A 13,933-nucleotide genomic window follows, 5' to 3' on the forward strand; every position below is an offset into this window, starting at 1 on the left:
CCACAAAAAAAATCTTTTAAGTTCATGTCTACGAATTTACCTAGGGGCTCTGTTTTGGAGCATCTAGCAGCAATGACAGGTCTCATGGGTGGATCAACTAATGACTTATGAATTGTTGGTATCCCAAATATAGATGGAATTAAAGGCTTCTTAAACTTTAAATAATTAACTTCTTCATGGTCAAAATTAAATTCCAGAAATAGTTCTAAGTTTAAATCTAGCCTGTGGTTTGCTATATTAACTTAATTTAGTGAAACAGATGTAAAAAATCACTATCATGCAAAAAAGTTAACATCTTCACTAAATAAGTTAAGAGATCCATAGTCACAACCCCTTCACCCTTGTCTGGCCTCATAGTCCTTAAATTTTTATTACTTAATTGAAGCAGCAATTTATGTTTTTCTTTACATAAATTGCATTGGGACTGTCTAAGGTGCTTAGCAGAAAAGACTAATATCTGGTTCACATAACTTTTTAAAGAGAACCACCAAAGGCTGCAAACGGGGATTGTAAGTATTAAATCTATGTAAAATATTCACATCATTCTATGGTGATTTGTTCTCAAGCAATTAACGTAAATTAGGTTTTCTGATAAAAAAGTTTTAATTAAATAATGATGTGTACCAAATTAAATTTGACATTAGGTATGAATTGAACCCTTTAGAAAATAATGAACTATGTTGTTTAGTTATTACATTTAAGTCCATCATACTCTAATATGCAGTATCCTTACAATTGTCTCTTGCCATTGGAAACATGTTCTTTTCTTCACCTCTCCCTTCTTTTGTTTGGTAGCCTGGTTCCAATACCCTTATGATGAATCTGTCTGCTTCTGTTAAATGCTGTTGAAATTATGCTGCTTTGTCCTGTAATCTCACAGATTTCCTAGGAGGGGTGGGGGTGCCTTTCTGAAAATGTTGACCTTCTTTAACCTGTAAGTTCATTGGAGGTTACTAGGCTACTGGCCCTGAGTCCCTTATAAGCCTAGCCAAGAGTTTAGCCCATGTTTAGACAAATCAGCACCCGATACCCCTGTCCAGCAGGGACATGGGTGGAATCCCAGGGATATATTTTCTGTTTTCGAGGATCATACTTGTTACTTTTAGTATCAGAATGCACCCTGAAAGTAGTGTCAGTAAAACCAGGAAGTTGCTCAATACTTTTAGGGACAGGCTAGGCCTGTTTCAGCTCATAATCTTGCCGGTCACTATTTAACTTCTCCTTCCTTTTTTTTTTTTTTTTTTAATTGACATGTTTTAAAGTGATTGGATGGGTTTTGCAATTTATTGGTCATGTTTTAGTGGTGGTTTAGTGTGATGACGTTCCACATCATTAATAAAAAGGAATGAAAGTGCCCATTGTTTACAATTTATTGTCCATTCTTTTATTCCAGCATCCAGTGACTTGTTCGTATTTTCACCTCTTAATCATTGTGGCTGCCTGCGCAATCTCACAGAGCAGGATTACCCATAGGCAAACTTATATATGCATCTTCTTTCTGTGTTCATGCCAGTCTACATGTTTTCCTGGCCAGCAAGACTGGTGCTGGCCATGAAACCTCACTTGTATTCATATAAGCACAATGCACGGCATGTATATGCAATTAGCACTTCTGCTCATCGCTCTAACACATAAACTCCATGTAGGCTTCATGCAAAGCCTACATGGAGTTTATTTAATCCCCTGGAAAGTCTTTTTTAGCATATCCAGTCTGGTAATTTCATGAGTCGGTTGTTCTATCAGTATCATATATATCTTACGAACACACCATCTTTAAGGAGTTTCCCTTTCTGATAATTTAAATAAGGACATTTTGGGATGAATGAAGGGATCATACAGTTGATAGACTCTAAGGAATTGATGACAGGAATATTTTGGATTAATGAAAAGAAATCAGTGGCCAGTCTATAACAAAAAGTAGTGCAGAGGATTTTTGAATGTTGGCCAGGATATGCACATACATAAATTTATTCCAGCTGACAAACTCAGTCTAGCTGGAGAAACTTCAAACTCACTTTAAGAGAATAAACCCAGTCCTCGATCTATGATCTCCTATTTTCCTATTTCAACAGTTGAATAAAACCACTATCATCTTCCTTTAATTTTCAAAAAGCTTTATTTTTGAAGAACGTCCAACATAGGTAGGTGAGCACTGTAGCAAAAATTCTCTCTTTGTTTTATTTCAGTTGTCTTGTAACAACTACTCCACAGACAGTTAGGGATTTATACTTTGTGTAGTATCAGCAAATTAGGAATATGTAAATGCAGATATAATAACTCTATTTTCATTGGTTGAGAGAGTTACATTAATTTAATCAAATATGGATACAAAATATCTATTCTCATTGGTTAATGGTTGTTACATTCATTTTGTATAGGGATGGACCTATGGGAATAAACTTATCACAAAGACCTCAATCAAAGGGGAGAGACTGGTTTTATTATAATCAGCACTTTCACCAGTAAGCTTCGTCAGACCTTCCTATTAATCAAATGTGCAGGTAAACTGACACTCAGTTTAAGTAATTAAATGGAAGTTTCTAAATTACTACCTAACTTATATTAACATTAACTCAGGGAATGTTATCCATGATTGAATAGTAGGACCAGGCTGTAAATCCGCAAGGGCAAATCTTCTCCTCCACTGGGCTACCATGCTCCCCCTTCAGATCAAAAGACACATTTTTAATTCACAGGGGCTCCAGATCACCCGAGTGTCCAAGAACCTGAGAGATTTCATGGCCGACATCATTAAACTAGAGAGGGACTTTTTGATAAGAGGATACAGTGAAAAGTTCATTCATTCAATCTTCACTTCCATTATAGAAGATAAACAAAACAATTCGGCTGCATGGAACTCGGAGAAAGAAGATCAAGGCAACACAAGAAGGACCACGAGGAGCTCTCAATGGTGCTCATGTACTACATGGCTTTCCTAACACTTAGAAGCATTATTAGGGACAACTAGAGTATTATCAGGCACAACCCTGCCATTAGCCCATTCCTTCCCAATATGCCAAATTTCAACATCAGGAGAAACAGGAGTCTGACACATTTCCTGGAGATGGCAAGCAGGGAATGGGACCCACTACCATAGAACAGACCTGGGACCTACCCCTGCAGAAAAGAGAAGTGTGGCTACTGTAAGTTGCTGAACAATGCCGATAAGTTCAATTGCCCAAACATGAAGAAATCCTTCTTCAGCAAACACAGAGGGAACTGTGATAGTGAATATCTGGTTTACAGAGCAGAATGTTCAAAACGTGCCACATTTTATATAGGCAAAACTTTGAACAAGCTGAAAACAAGGATTGCTCAGCACCTACATGACATAAAATACCGCAACTGCAACAATGCATTAGCAAGGCATGGCAATGAAAAGACCAGGCATAACTCTTTCAAGTTCTATATCATAGATACGGTCAAAAAGGGAACACTACAAGGCTCCACCAATGACATTTTGGAGAAAAGGGAGCTGGAATGGCAGATCCTGCTTAATGCAAGCTAACCACCAGGACTCAACACCATAATCTCCATCAACAGTGTATTGAACCTAAGAAAACTGCATCACCATGCTTACTACTAACAAGGGCTATGTTCCTAATGCAAATATTTTGGTTTTCTGTAAACCACTACCACAATTTGTGCTCACTGTCTAAAGGTTAATGTTGTGATTGTGCCACTTTTGGTATATCTTGCATTTACTACCCTGGGTGTTTACCCCATTTACATAGGTTTCTGGTGACTATTGACATGCTCCGCAGTACCTCTAGCATTACCCGAATTGAGACAGAGTTATTCAAGGGGCCGCCGCCAAACATCCTCTGGTCTTCTACAGGACAAAGCATTAAAGGGCATGCGAAGGCACTATACCTGTTTAATAATTTAATAATTTTGTAAGATTTTTTAAAATGCTTAAGATACTGACAACAAGTAGCCTGTTCCTATTATTCAATCATGGATAATCTTCCCTGAGTTAATGTTAATATAAGTCTGGTCATAAGTTAGAAACCTCGATTTCTTTACTTTTCAACTGTATTAGTTTACCTGCACATTTGATTAATAGGCAGGTCTGACAAAGCTTACTGGCAAAAGCGCTAGTTATAATGCAGCCAGTCTTTCCCCTTTTATTGAGGTCTTTGTGATAAGTTCATTCTCATAGGTCCATCTCTATACAAAATAAATGTAACACTGTTAACCAATGAGAATAGAGATTTTGTATCCGTATCTGCTTAAATGAATGTCACTCTCAGCCAATGAAAATAGAGTTTTTATATTTGTATTTACATATTCCTAATGTGCTGATGCTATACAAAGTATAAGTACCCTCGACTGTCTGTGGGGTAGTTGTTACAAGACAACTGATATAAAACGAAGAGAGATTTTTTCGCCACAGTGCTCACCTATCTATGTTGGACGTTCTTCAAAAATAAAGCTTTTGAAAGTCAAAAGGAAGACTTTAGTGGTTTTATGCAACTGTTGAAATAGGAGAATAGGAGACTGTAGATCAAGGACTGGGTTTATTTTCTTAAATTGACTTGAAAGCTTGTCCAGCTAGATTGAGTTCATCATCTGGAATTCAATCTATTTATGTGTATTTTTTAGTTTGTATCACTTTTGCGATTCAAGCTCGGAGAAGCCTTGGGGTACAGTCTCTCAGCTTGAGAATCCTCATTGCTTATTTTCTGATTGATTAAAAATTTGGATAAAATTATTTAGCAATGTACATTGGTGTTTTGTTTATTTTTCTAAAATGCATATGGATCATACGGTAACTTTGTTTTGGTTTTGATAGTACAGAGTCTGTGATGCCTGCATGAATGATAGAGATGCAAAAATATCTGGAATGAAAGGATGAGCTGATTTGCTTAGTTTTAGAAGCTGATTAGAGGTAATGCTTCATCCTGTAAAGTCTTCCTAGTGATATTATTTTTATGGTTGAAATGATTTAGTCCTCAAGGGAGGATATGTTATCAGGATGAAGTATGCATTTTATCTGGCTTGCAGGGGCTATTGTGCAAGCTTTTGAGTCTTTAGTTTTCAATATTAAAGACTATAATATCTTGCAATGGCTGAAGCAGACTAAGACTGAGTCGATCTAGATAGTGTTCAGTATGAGATGAAAGTCAAACAACCATTTTTTTTTTTTTTTTTTTTTAACTTGGGTTGCTTTTTGGCAACTGTTGTCATTTTAAGGCTGAGCAAAGCCAATTTGTATTACCGCTGTAATGTCACACTTTAAGAAGGACATTATGTTTTGACATAGGATTCATATAGATACTAAATAGTAGGAGACCTTGCACAGACATTTTGTTACCCCTTTGTTGGATAGAAATATTTGTGGATAACACTTTTTTTCTAAATATGACTGTACATTTCATATTGGACAGGTAATTCTGAAATGATTGTTCAGTACAAAGCAATTAACAAATAGGCACAAAGTAGAACAGGTTTTCTTTCATTTACTGAATGCAGAAACCTGGCAGTTAGGGAGACCAAGTAACTGGCATATACAGTGAAATCTACTGGTCAAGAGAAAGGACAGTGGCCAACTAAGTAAGTAGTCCTCAGTGTGCAAGGCTTCTCCTTTTGGGGGGGCTACAGCCACATCCCAGCACAGAGCATGATGGAAACAAATGTCTTTTATCTGTTTAGAATACTGCTATAAAGGATAGTATAAAAGGATTTGAGAGGTATTAGAATATGCTGCTGCTACTACTTTGCCTTTATTGCTATTGTCTCTAATGTAGTCAGGTGCACACAGTACTGCTGTATTAATGGAGTAGCATTTCTGGAAGTGCTTTTGTGAACTAATGAGGATGTTTTTCTCATTAATGTAGTCAGTGAGTGGCTGATGGATTATACACTGTAATATATTAGATAAAATACTGAGTGTAGCTATTCCAGTTTATTCTCAGCACTGACAACATTTAGTAAGAAATGTTGTATGGGCTTCCATCAAAATTCTAGGTAGATTATCTTCATGGATGCATCTATTAACTATCATTTTATGAGGGATGACAATGGAGTAGGATTAAAAGTTTATGAAATCTGGTGGTATATCATCAGACACTATTGAACCAAGAACTTTACTCTTCTGCAAGAATTTTCTCACTGGTGAGCAGAGTTAGTTCTTTGATTGGGAATTGATGGGGATTTGGAGCTTTCCCATTAGTAGGTAGGATGAGGATGGATATTACAAATGGCCAAGGAGGAAATGTAAGTGTGTTAGATATTGTGTTTTAAAAAAGTTTTATCACAACAGGTCCATTGCCTCTGTTGGAAGAATTAGGGGATGGTGAAAAGGCATATACATGTTTTTTAATTAGATTTTCTAATTGCCAAAATGTTTTAGAGGAAGAAGAGCTACTGGAGTTAATTTTTTCAAATACTCTCATTTTGCAAATTTTCATGTGTCATTTCAATTTGCTCATCAAATATCTATATGATTTGGAATCTGATTGCAATTTTGTTTTAGAATAACTTGCAGACAATCTATCAAATTTTCAGTTCAAAAATAATCTAGAGATACTACACACACACACACACACACACACACACACACACACACACACACACACACACACACACACACACACACACACACACACACACACACACACACACACACACACACACACGCACAGACACACACACACACACACACACATATATATATATATATATATATACCCAATCCTTATAGACTTTTAGGAGCTAAGCTGCCTAAGGTACTTGTGATCAATTTGTAGAGAAGTGCAGCTCTGTCATGGAGGTTTGGAAAATGCCTATAAGATAGGTGGTCACTTTGCTGTATAACGACATTTAAATATTTTGTTGAGACTTTTAAATCTACTTGTGATGAGTGCATCACACGTTTTGGGGGGACTTGGTCCAGGAGATCAAACTGGACCAGTGCTTGCTTATAGGATTAGAAAGGAATGCAACGGATCCATTATGTACTGGTTTGGATACTGAATAGCATATTATGAACACTACATTTGCTGTAGCTCTGTCATTCCTGTATGGAATATTTATTAGCTGGTTATAGCCATAGAGATATAAAGCAGAATTTATTGCTTCATGGCCAATTCAGTATTGAAATCCCACTTTGCACAGCATGTATAACTTCTTCTTGTTGAATATCCAGTAGAAAGCATCTTCCTGTAATATTATGAGTTTGTAAGGAGAATGTAAGGCCAAAGAGGTTTTAAAAATTGCATGGGCCTATGGGCATGATTATTATCAGATTGTCCTGCTTTAGTCAGGAGCCCTGCTATACATAAAGTGCATATTTATTCCATCAGAATGCCACTGCAACTCATTGTTAATCCAGATCATTATAACTACTGTATTCTTTTGTAAAAGAAACCAAAGATAACGCTCTTTTCTTAAAAAAATGTGATATTTTTTGTCATATTTAAATTTTATAGGAAATATGTACATTTTCACTTGTTTTTAACAAAAGTTCCTCTGTGTGTGTTCCTGTCAGTTAATGGGTCATAAAATATGCAATATAAGGTTAACCATCCAGGTGTCTTATCAAAGAATATGTCATAATAATATCTTAAAAGTATATCCTGAAGTAGTAGGGCAGTATTATTCATCGCAGACAAGGTCAAACTCAGGTATGAATGACTTTTTGAAATTATCATTCTGCAATATTAGCAAGACATCCTTTTGAAAATTATAATATTTAGTTATGTTTAAAGCAGCAAGTAGAACATCTGTCAAGATACAGTGATATTGTGACTTCAGGAATAAAAATATACATTTTGTATAAAAATTATATTTTAATATGTTTAATATATTACAGGGTGTAAATAACATCAAAATCAGACACCTTCATTAAAATTTGAGGTTTAAGTGCTCATTTGATTTGAGTATGGAAGTCACATGTAAGGGTGTTTTGCAGGTAATTATGCCAGTAAACTTCTCTATATTTTTTTTTAAGAAAATGTTAAAATATTTGGGAAACACAGGTATTTATACATTGTAAGAAAAATAGCCAAGAGAGTTAATAGTTTTGGATGGCCCTCTGGACCATGGACATTTGTGAAAATGTTATACAGCATCTTCACTATTCCCTACTTATTAGTGTTAAACTGGCACTGTGAGTAATTGTTTACTATTCCCTACTTATTTAGTGTTATACTGGTACTGTGAGTAATTGTTTACTATTAACTACTTATTTAGTGTTATACTGGTACTGTGAGTAATTGTTTACTATTCCCTACTTATTTAGTGTTATAGTGGTACTGTGAGTAATTGTTTACTATTAACTATTTATTTAGTGTTATACTGGTACTGTGAGCAATTATTTACTATTCCCTACTTATTTAGTGTTATACTGGTACTCTGAGTAATTGTTTACTATTCCCTACTTATTTAGTGTTATACTGGTACTGTGAGTAATTGTTTACTATTAACTACTTATTTAGTGTTATACTGGTACTGTGAGTAATTGTTTACTATTCCCTACTTATTTAGTGTTATACTGGTACTGTGAGTAATTGTTTACTATTCCCTACTTATTCAGTGTTATACTGGTACTGTGAGTAATTGTTTACTGTTCCCTACTTATTTAGTGTTATACTGGTACTCTGACCAATTGTTTACTATCCCCTACTTATTTAGTGATATACTGGTACTGTGACCAATTATTTACTATTCCCTACTTATTTAGTGTTATACTGGTACTGTGAGCAATTGTTTACTATTCCCTAATTTTTTAACGTTATACTGATACTCTGAACAATTGTTTACTATTCCCTACTTATTTAGTGTTATACTGGTACTGTGAGCAATTGTTTACTATTCCCTACTTATTTAGTGTTATACTAGTACTCTGAGCAATTGTTTACTATTCCCTACTTATTTAATCTTATACTGGTACTGTGAGAAATTGTTTACTGTTGCCTACTTATTTAGTTTTATACTGGTACTCTGAGTAATTGTTTCCTATTCCCTACTTATTTAGTCTTATACTGGTACTGTGAGAAATTGTTTACTGTTCTCTACTTATTTAGTGTTGTACTGGTACTCTTAGCAATTGTTTTCTATTCCCTACTTATTTAGTGTCGTACTGATACTGTGAGCAATGTTTGCTATTCCCTACTTATTTAGTGTTGTACTGCTACTGAGTAATTGTTTACTATTCCCTACTTATTTAGTGTTGTACTGGCACTGTGAGTAAGTGTTCTTGGGTATCCTTTCACTGCATCTTAACTTATCTGTGTAGCAGAGCACAACATTTTGTTTGTGCTCTCCAATACAACTTCATTTGTTGTATGGCGCATACAGATGCAAATTCATTTCCTAATAAATGCCTAAATTTTGATCATAGTCTTATAGCAAGTCCATTTTCATTCAATAAGACCATTTAGTCAGTATCTTACCAAAGTGATATGCTTTTGCAGTTCCCTATCAAATTACTAAATGGACACATTGTTGAATGTGATATTGTCAAACCCATATCATGGACAATGTAGTCTATTAAACCATTCTGACTGAGATTGTGTTATGGTAGGGATTAGGAAATATGCCCTTTTCTCCACTGTAGTGTCATGTCGGAGTTGGTATATATAATTAGCAGGGGGGTTTGTGGGGGTTTTGTTTGTGTTCATTTTTTTTGACAGACTACATTGTCGAAGATATGGGTTTGATCATATCACATTCCGCAATTTGTCTGTTAAATTATTTGATAAGGACCCACTTTTATATCTTCTTCACTCTCGTGCTACATCTTCTGATTACACTGTTTAATATTTGCTCCAATTATAGCAGCTTCCTAAATTTTTATTCATGGCTCTTTTATAGTGATTACCATGGCATTCTAAATTTCAAATCAAAAGGTTATTTCTGGAGTTTCAAAAATCTAAGTAGAAAAGTAGATAGTGGTTTTCCATACCTGGAGCAGTTGCTCTATTCTTTCACTCTCTGATAACTAGTTTTTTTTTTTAGTATATGGTTGTGGGAAAACAAAGTCCCCATCCTAGTACTCAGTAGGAGGAGGAGCCAGTTGTAGACAGGATGCTAGTGTATCACAAGATAGAAACATATACACACAAAACATACACAACTACTGAGAATTCTAGCGATTCAAAATTTTCCTGCACCATGTCTTTGGGATGTGGGTAGAAAGTAGACCCCTTATTGTAAGCCTGCATAAGTAGGAGGATAAAATGTAAATTTTAGAAAATGGCATCTTGAGTTATTTCACAAGCATTGCTACAGATATTTTGTTCTGAATATACAAGTGGGATTTTCTGATATTTTGTATATCTAAAGTTTGCCCGCCAAATTTGTGAGTTCATTGGCTCACTACTATGGAAAGTTTATCATTGGTAGATGAAGGCATTTGTTTTTTTTGTTCTGTTTTGCTTATGGACTCTATTTGAATAGTTATTTATCAGATCATATACTGGTTGGAGTCTACTTACTAGAGGTTGGTAGCATCTGTTGTTAAGGTGCACTATTTGATGAATATAACATTGCTCTCCTTATTTTGCATAACGTTAACAGACTATAATTCTAATCTGATTTAACCACAAATGTTAGATGAGTACACTCAGTGAGACTTGTTTTTAGCAAGTAACTGCAAACATTGCAGCTAGTTTTTGCTATCAGCTTGCAATAAATGTTTAACATTACTGGAGTGATGGTTTTGTTGTTATGTGCTTATAAAATAATCACTATAATTCATTTGAACTTGGGCTTTCTTTGAGTGAATTCCTATGTTTGTCAATGTCTTACTACTTTTTTGTCTTGTCACATTTCACTGTTACATCATCTGTGTGGCCATATGATTCAGAGAACACAAAGATTTTTTTTCTTTTCATTTTATGTAAGTTTGACCACAGACATAACATTATTAGAGATCGGGGATGGTGGGACAGCAAACTCATGTTGAGAGAAGAGGGGTTCACTCTGAGAAAGATGATTTATTACTATTTTGTCATATTTTAGACTGGAGGATTTTTAAGTTTGCATTAAAGCTAGCTTTAGGCATTTCATCTGTAAAGTTTTACACCTCAGCCAAGAATGACAAAATGAATCAACACAGATCTAAAAAAATGTCCAGTTGTTGAGCCTGCCACATGCAAATTGTTAATTCAGTTCACCTTTCTCTTAGACAGTCCAGTACATGATATCAGATTATAACATGTAGTAAAATCCTTATCCCTAAGTATCAAAACATCTATTAAAACAACAACCCATTTACGTAAAAACTGAACCGATGAAAATGTAAAGCACAGCTTTAATGAGAAAGTATAGTATACAAGTCATATAATGGAACTGCAATATCCATACATTTTGGTGTTATATCAAGTTACATTGCTTTCTGTAGTTCTTTGTGAGGGTGACTAGTATACACCTTAACCATTAAAACCCCTAAACAACACCTTTTTTAGTGCTATATAAGGTAAGTAAAGGATTAATGAGATTGAAGTCACTAATCCCCTTAGAAAACCAAGTTACCCCAAACTAACATAAGTTCATAGGTTAATACTAGGCTAACTGCCCTTATGGTCAATTTTAAGCCTAGCCAATTACCCCAAATGAGAATCAAGCCCTGTACCTTGTGTTTGTAAGGGAAATTCTTTAACCAACAGGCCAACCTTCCACCCACATGTCTTTAGGATGTGTTCCAGATGAAGTAGTATCCACAAACAGGCTCCAAGGTTTAACAAAAATATTCTTAATCAGAGCACATTCACGCATTGTTGAGATTTATAACTACCTATACTACAAATAGGGATTTTATTAAGAATATTTTTGTTAAACATTGGCATATGATGATGAATGATAGATTTATCCAGGCAATACTACCAGAATCCCATAAAATAAGCTATAAATAGGGAAAAGTTTGAAGAGTAGTTTACTCAGTATAAGAAGGGACCAAAAGTAAAACATATTAGAAGAATTAATTTGAGGGGGGGTGGTATGCCTTGAGGAAGATGTAAATATTGCAGGAATAGATATACTATAGAGATGTTTACACCTGTTAGGGCAGTTAAGGTACACAACATTTTGATATTCTACAAAATGTACCTCTGAATGGTTAATATATATGGTTGTTTGCTAGTGATATTCCTTTATTGTGGGGCAGACTTTGTGCATATGGAAACAAAGCATAGCTCTGCATCTTGATGACGAGGTTCAGAAGAAATACAAGTATATTATATCAATGTATACAGGTGTATGAATGAGTAATACTTACTTTATAGGGATTGCTCAACATGAATGATTAAATCGTAAAGAAAATATGTATTATTTGTCTGGGAGCCAGGACTGACTGAAGAAATTTGATATATTTAATTAGTAATTGGATATGTGTTTAAGTAAGATTTTTTCACTTGGTGAATGAGATCATATTACGTGTTATTTTTATTTAATGGTGATGGTTATGGAAGCCTGTTTAATTATTTATCTACTATTTGTTCACTGGGTAAATGGACTGGTCTATTAACCCTTTTCAGCTGTGACTCAAGCTTGAAGAGCAGAAAATACATCAAGGTCTTTCTAATCAAAAGTTTTATATAGAGAATGAGTACATAGGAAAATTCAAAACCGAATAAGATTAAATGTAGTTAGGGTATGATTAAAAGCTCTAATCAGAGTGCATTGAGAGAAAAGAAAACATGTATGTATAGTATATACAAAACACAAGCCAAGATATCTATAAAATACAGCAAAATCATATGTATAATATTTAAACTCCTATGTGCATGTCAAGTATTGGCTTATAAGATGCCACATTAAGTCTATCAGCTTTTTTAAAGCTTTTTATGAAACTCTGAGTCTGCAATAAACTTATTCTTGCAGTAAAGATGCTATTAAGGGAGCTAGAGCTTTTGGTCTGTTTATGGACTGAATAGTTATACTTCACTTTGCTCAAGGTCCATCCAGGCATTGGTCTATTTGTATTATATACTGCTTTAAGATTTATTTTATGTTTACTTATTCTTACTATAATTATAAAAAGAATGTTTTAACACTGCCTGTTTTATTTCCTTCCTGGGCTGAGAAATTGTTCTGTGGTTATCAGTGTCTAAACCTGGTTAACAAATCCACAACAACAAAAAAAAAACATGAATAAGGAAAGCATGCTTGCCTCCAAGCAAATGGCTTTGTCTGTGAATGCCTGAAGAGAAGACTCACCCCAGGCCTTATAAAATGGAGTGAGTTGAAGTCATCCAGTTTGTTTCAGTCACACTTACCACAGTCATCACAGCTGCTTCATTTTTGTGTGGCTCTTTATTTCCTTAACTGTACTACCAGTTTATACTAATAGCTGCATATTTAATACATCTTATGCCAAAGAGAGAGAGAGATCCATTTTACCTTCTATTTTAATCTTGAGTCTGCTTTACAACATCTTTTCCTGCCATCTTTAGAATTCCCTTTACCCTTGGTATTTTGCAGTTTGACTTAATCTTAAGTAGGATTAAGCAGTTTTTCATTATTTTGCAATCAGACTCCACCTTTTCAGACATATTGTGGATTTTAGAAGAAAATTCTAAGGTTATCCAAGGCATATGTGTTCTTGGAGCCTAATATAGCAATTTTTAAATGACAGTCAGATGAGGGGACAAGAGATATGCAAACTGTTGTCTAAATACACAAAAACACACAAAAACACACACACAAACACACACACACATCCATGCACAACAAAAAAATAGTATGATGCTTTACCTTCAGTCTTATTCACACAAAAAGTATTCTAATAAGTACCAATAATTAAATGCATATATTTATATATATATATATATATATATATATATATATATATATATATATATATATATATATATATATATCTATAGACACACACATACTTAGGCACGCCTTCATGCGTGTCAAGAAATATGACATATGGGAGATACAATAGATAGTTAAATCAATGTATACTGCTGTTATATATCTC

This window comes from Protopterus annectens, chromosome 3.part0 (assembly GCF_019279795.1).
Source record: "Protopterus annectens isolate FY-2018-M chromosome 3.part0, PAN1.0, whole genome shotgun sequence".
NCBI classification, from domain to species: Eukaryota; Metazoa; Chordata; order Ceratodontiformes; family Protopteridae; genus Protopterus; species Protopterus annectens.